We start from the raw sequence: 6,370 nt of genomic DNA on the forward strand, positions 1-6,370 counted from the left end.
CTAGCCTCCACCTGTCTTGCAACGGCTAGCCTTCACCTTTACTGCTACAGCTAATGGCTAGCCTCTACTTGTCCTGCAACAGCTAGTAGTTGGCCTCCACCTGCTCTGCAATAGCTAGCTGCTACCCTTCTCTTGCTCTGTAGCAGCTAGCCTCCACCTGTCCTGCTACAGCTAATAGCTACCCTCACCTTTCCTGCTACAGCTAACAGCTGGCCTCCACCTGTCTTGCAGCAGCTAGCATCTAGTTCTCATCTGTTTTGCAGCAGCTAGCTTCCACCTGGCCTGCAGCAGCTGATATCTACCTGTCCTGCAACAGCGAGCAGGTAGTTTTCATCTGTCCTGCAGCAGCAAGCCTCCCCCTGCCTTTCTGCAGCTGGCCTTCACTTGTTCTGCAGTAGCTAACAGCTATATTTTACCTGTCCGGCAGCACCTAGCAGCTATCCTCCACCTGTTCTGCAACCATAGCTTCTCATTATGACATGTATCATGCTTGCCCTTCTAACTCTGACTCTTTTTCTTTGTTTACCATCAGTGAAGTTGGAGTAGTTGGGAATAGTTGGGATTCCACTGAACATAAGGATGATTGCATTATTCTAAAACATTATTTATTACCCGAAAAAGGGACGGGTTGGGATACCATCCTTTTTATGTTTTGTCCTGTCCAGAGCACATATTGTACTGTTGATGGCACTTTACCTCAAGTTGTTGTTTAATTTAGTGTGTATGACTGGTTGCTATCGCTTTATTCTTATCTTCCCAGTTCTAGTAGCCCCAAGGCATACCCCAGACATAGTTCCATTAAATTAACATCTACACGCCCAGGAAGGAAGAAATGTTTTATTTTGCTTTTGCTTTTATAGTCTGGTAATACTGAACTCAACCCTGGCCCTGGTATCAATAGTCTGAGTACTCCAGCTGATTTTAAATCCAGTTCAGGACTTGGTGTTGTGCACCTAAATGTTAGAAGTCTTTTGCCAAAACTTGACTTAATTAAGATCTGGATTAAATCTACTAATACTGACATTTTTGTCCTATCTGAAACTTGGTTAAAAAAAATCCATTGCAGATAAAGAAATTGCTATTAAAGAGTATAATGTTTATCGTTGTGACCGTCCAAGAAAAGGTGGCAGTATAGCAATATATGTTAAACAAAAATTTAAAGTTACTGTTCAGTTATCTATTTCCCGCCCCAGCCAATTTAAATGTCTTGCTCTGAAGTTGGAGCTTCAAAATGGCCACTTTCTCACTGTCGTAGGCTGCTACAGACCGCCATCTGCTAGTAGTGAGACTTTGTCATCATTGAGTGATCAGCTTTTGATTTTAAGCTTCAGTGAGATTCTACTAACAGGAGATCTGAACTTAGATTGGGTTTCCTCTGTTTCGGATGGTTTTAAATCTATTTGTGATTCTTTTAACCTAACACAATTAGTTAATGGTTCAACACGCCAAAACCTTAAGTGTCCAGAGAAATCCTCTCTTATTGATTTATTATGAACTATCTCTCCTCATACTCAGACGTTGGTATTTTTGCAAATGATTTGAGCGATCATTGTGTCAGAATCATCAATTATTTAAATGATCCTAAGAAATTTTGGAAAGTAGTCAAGTCTTCCTTTGTCAAGTAGTCAAGTCTTCTATAGAAGACTATAGAAGAACTGCCTGCTTGCATAGTAAAAGATGAACATGTTCTAGCTGACACAACAGCCATTCTTAATCATCTTAATGAGCACTGTTTCTTCAGGATCTGAGTCATTACATCCACATCAACTTAATGTGCAAGGGATTTGCCCTCATTCCCCACCTATTAATACTATTGCTTCAGGATTTGATCTGACTCCATTTGATTTAGCTGAGGTCCTTAGGGCTCTAAAACAATTGGATCAATCCAAACCTGCAGGACCTGACAATCTTGAGCCTTTCTTTTTGAGGTCAGCTGCAGATTTTATAGCAGAGCCTCTATGTCGTATTTTTAATTTAACTATTTTCCAAAATAGGATTCCAAAAATATGGAAGTCAGCTTGTGTTTTTCCCCTGCTGAAAGGTGGTGACCCCTCCTTGGTTAACAATTATAGGCCAATCTTCAAATGATGTGTTCTTTCTAAAGTTCTAGAAAAGCTGGTCAGTGAACAACTCAAAAACTTTTTAAATGATCATTGTCCCCTTTCACAAAACCAGTCGGGTTTTCGAAAACAGCACAGTACAATAACTGCTGCTGTTAAAGTGGTAAACGACATTATAGAGGCACTAGATGGTCGAAAATACTGCGCAGCTCTTTTTATAGATTTGTCAAAGGCATTTGATACAGTCGATCATGCTGTCCTGGTAGATAGACTCCACAAGATTGGGTTATCTAACCGGGCCTTAAACTGGTTCTCCAATTATTTATCAGAGAGAACACAGTGTGTTCAGGCTGCCGGGTCTTTTTCTTCTTTCCTCCCCGTGCAAAAGGGAGTACCCCAAGGCTCTATACTGGGGCCTTTGTTGTTTACAATTTATGTAAATAATCTTTGCGATGATTTGTCTGATGCTGCATCACATTTTTATGCTGATGACACTAATTTACTGTTTCGCTTCCTCAGCCTTAAAATCACTCGAGTTGTTGCAGTCAGCCTTTGACACTGTTCACCTCCGTTTGAAACAGCTGAAGTTGGTGCTGAATGCAGACAAATCAAAGACTATACTGATTTCAAATGGCAAGCAGCTTCCATTTCCCCTTCCTAAGTTGTCAACCAATTATGGAGCAGAAATTGAAACGGTCACATCTTACAAATACTTGGGCATCGTAATTGATGAGAACTTGTCTTTTAAATCGCATATTTATTTCTTTTGCTTGCTTGCCTCTACTGGTGGTTGGCTCTCACTGCGGTATTGTATCACTTCAGCTTTCAGGCTCCTCTCCTGTGGAACCAGCTCCCAATTCAGATCAGGGAGACAGCCACCCTCTCTACTTTTAAGATTAGGCTTAAAACTTTCCTTTTTGCTAAAGCTTATAGTTAGGGCTGGATCAGGTGACCCTGAACCATCCCTTAGTTATGCTGCTATAGACGTAGACTGCTGGGGGGTTCCCATGATGCACTGTTTCTTTCTCTTTTTGCTCTGTATGCACCACTCTGCATTTAATCATTAGTGATCGATCTCTGCTCCCCTCCACAGCATGTCTTTTTCCTGGTTCTCTCCCTCAGCCCCAACCAGTCCCAGCAGAAGACTGCCCCTCCCTGAGCCTGGTTCTGCTGGAGGTTTCTTCCTGTTGGGGGGGAGTTTTTCCTTCCCACTGTAGCCAAGTGCTTGCTCACAGGGGGTCGTTTTGACCGTTGGGGTTTTACATAATTATTGTATGGCCTTGCCTTACAATATAAAGCGCCTTGGGGCAACTGTTTGTTGTGATTTGGCGCTATATAAAAAAATTGATTGATTGATTGATTGTTCCGGAGCACAGCGGTGTTTTTCTGTATCCGTTAGCTGTTTAATCTGCGCAGTTAGATTGATCTAGTTATCTAGATTACGATTTGTTTCACAGTGTAATCGTCACGTGCCTTAACTAAAGCACTCCTTCTGCTGAATCACCTCTAAATTATTTACACATTATTCACTTTGCGTGTTTTTAGGAATCTGCTAGCTTAGCGCAGCTACTAGCTCTTAGCCGATTTAGCATTGCGGCTTCTCCTGTCTCTCCCGCACTTTTCTGCTCTGGGTGTGAAATGTTTAGTTATTCCTCGGCCTCCTTTAGCAGTAACGGTACTTGTAATAAGTGTATCTTATTCATAGCTTTGGAGGCCAGGCTGGGCGAACTGGAGACTTGGCTCCGCACCGTGGAAAATTCTACAGCTAGCCAGGCCCCTGTAGTCGGTGCGGACCAAGGTAGCTTAGCCGCCGTTAGTTTCCCTCTGGCAGATCCCGAGCAGCCGGGAAAGCAGGCCGAGTGGGTGACTGTGAGGAGGAAGCGTAGCCCTAAACAGAAGCCCCGTGTACACCGCCAACCCGTTCACATTTCTAACCGTTTTTCCCCACTCGACGACACACCCACCGAGGATCAAACTCTGGTTATTGGCGACTCTGTTTTGAGAAATGTGAAGTTAGCGACACCAGCAACCATAGTCAATTGTCTTCCGGGGGCCAGAGCAGGCGACATTGAAGGAAATTTGAAACTGCTGGCTAAGGCTAAGCGTAAATTTGGTAAGATTGTAATTCACGTCGGCAGTAATGACACCCGGTTACGCCAATCGGAGGTCACTAAAATTAACATTAAATCGGTGCGTAACTTTGCAAAAACAATGTCGGACTCTGTAGTTTTCTCTGGGCCCCTCCCCAATCGGACCGGGAGTGACATGTTTAGCCGCATGTTCTCCTTGAATTGCTGGCTGTCTAGTGGTGTCCAAAAAATGAGGTGGGTTTCATAGATAATTGGCAAAGCTTCTGGGGAAAACCTGGTCTTGTTAGGAGAGACGGCATCCATCCCACTTTGGATGGAGCAGCTCTCATTTCTAGAAATCTGGCCAATTTTCTTAAATCCTCCAAACCGTGACTATCCAGGGTTGGGACCAGGAAGCAAAGTTGTAGTCTTACACACCTCTCTGCAGCTTCTCTCCCCCTGCCATCCCCTCATTACCCCATCCCCGTAGAGACGGTGTCTGCTCCCAGACCACCAATAACTAGCAAAAATCTATTTAAGCATAAAAATTCAAAAAGAAAAAATAATATAGCACCTTCAACTGCACCACAGACTAAAACAGTTAAATGTGGTCTATTAAACATTAGGTCTCTCTCTTCTAAGTCCCTGTTGGTAAATGATATAATAATTGATCAACATATTGATTTATTCTGCCTTACAGAAACCTGGTTACAGCAGGATGAATATGTTAGTTTAAATGAGTCAACACCCCCGAGTCACACTAACTGTCAGAATGCTCGTAGCACGGGCCGAGGCGGAGGATTAGCAGCAATCTTCCATTCCAGCTTATTAATTAATCAAAAACCCAGACAGAGCTTTAATTCATTTGAAAGCTTGACTCTTAGTCTTGTCCATCCAAATTGGAAGTCCCGAAAACCAGTTTTATTTGTTATTATCTATCGTCCACCTGGTCGTTACTGTGAGTTTCTCTGTGAATTTTCAGACCTTTTGTCTGACTTAGTGCTTAGCTCAGATAAGATAATTATAGTGGGCGATTTTAACATCCACACAGATGCTGAGAATGACAGCCTCAACACTGCATTTAATCTATTATTAGACTCTACTGGCTTTGCTCAAAATGTAAATGAGTCCACCCACCACTTTAATCATATCTTAGATCTTGTTCTGACTTATGGTATGGAAATAGAAGACTTAACAGTATTCCCTGAAAAGTCCCTTCTGTCTGATCATTTGTTAATAACATTTACATTTACTCTGATGGACTACCCAGCAGTGGGGAATAAGTTTCATTACACTAGAAGTCTTTCAGAAAGCGCTGTAACTAGGTTTAAGGATATGATTCCTTCTTTATGTTCTCTAATGCCATATACCAACACAGTGCAGAGTAGCTACCTAAACTCTGTAAGTGAGATAGAGTATCTCGTCAATAGTTTTACATCCTCATTGAAGACAACTTTGGATGCTGTAGCTCCTCTGAAAAAGAGAGCTTTAAATCAGAAGTGCCTGACTCCGTGGTATAACTCACAAACTCGTAGCTTAAAGCAGATAACCCGTAAGTTGGAGAGGAAATGGCGTCTCACTAATTTAGAAGATCTTCACTTAGCCTGGAAAAAGAGTCTGTTGCTCTATAAAAAAAAGCCCTCCGTAAAGCTAGGACATCTTACTACTCATCACTAATTGAAGAAAATAAGAACAACCCCAGGTTTCTTTTCAGCACTGTAGCCAGGCTGACAAAGAGTCAGAGCTCTATTGAGCCAAGTATTCCTTTAACTTTAACTAGTAATGACTTCATGACTTTCTTTGCTAATAAAAGTTTAACTATTAGAGAAAAAATTACTCATAACCATCCCAAAGACGTATCGTTATCTTTGGCTGCTTTCAGTGATGTCGGTATTTGGTTAGACTCTCTCTCTCAGATTGTTCTGTCTGAGTTATTTTCATTAGTTACTTCATCCAAACCATCAACATGTCTATTAGACCCCATTCCTACCAGGCTGCTCAAGGAAGCCCTACCATTATTTAATGCTTCGATCTTAAATATGATCAATCTATCTTTATTAGTTGGCTATGTACCACAGGCTTTTAAGGTGGCAGTAATTAAACCATTACTTAAAAAGCCATCACTTGACCCAGCTATCTTAGCTAATTATAGACCAATCTCCAACCTTCCTTTTCTCTCAAAAATTCTTGAAAGGGTAGCTGTAAAACAGCTAACTGATCATCTGCAGAGGAATGGTCTAT

The 6,370-nt window shown here is 41.8% G+C and overlaps 1 protein-coding gene across 1 annotated transcript in view; it reads left to right on the forward strand.

Moving 5' to 3' along the window:
* Positions 1-6,370, forward strand: part of LOC117530232 (putative mediator of RNA polymerase II transcription subunit 26) — a 792,446-nt gene that overhangs the window by 406,618 nt on the left and 379,458 nt on the right. The window lies entirely within an intron of this gene.

This window comes from Thalassophryne amazonica, chromosome 18, assembly GCF_902500255.1.
Source record: "Thalassophryne amazonica chromosome 18, fThaAma1.1, whole genome shotgun sequence".
Taxonomy (NCBI): Eukaryota; Metazoa; Chordata; class Actinopteri; order Batrachoidiformes; family Batrachoididae; genus Thalassophryne; species Thalassophryne amazonica.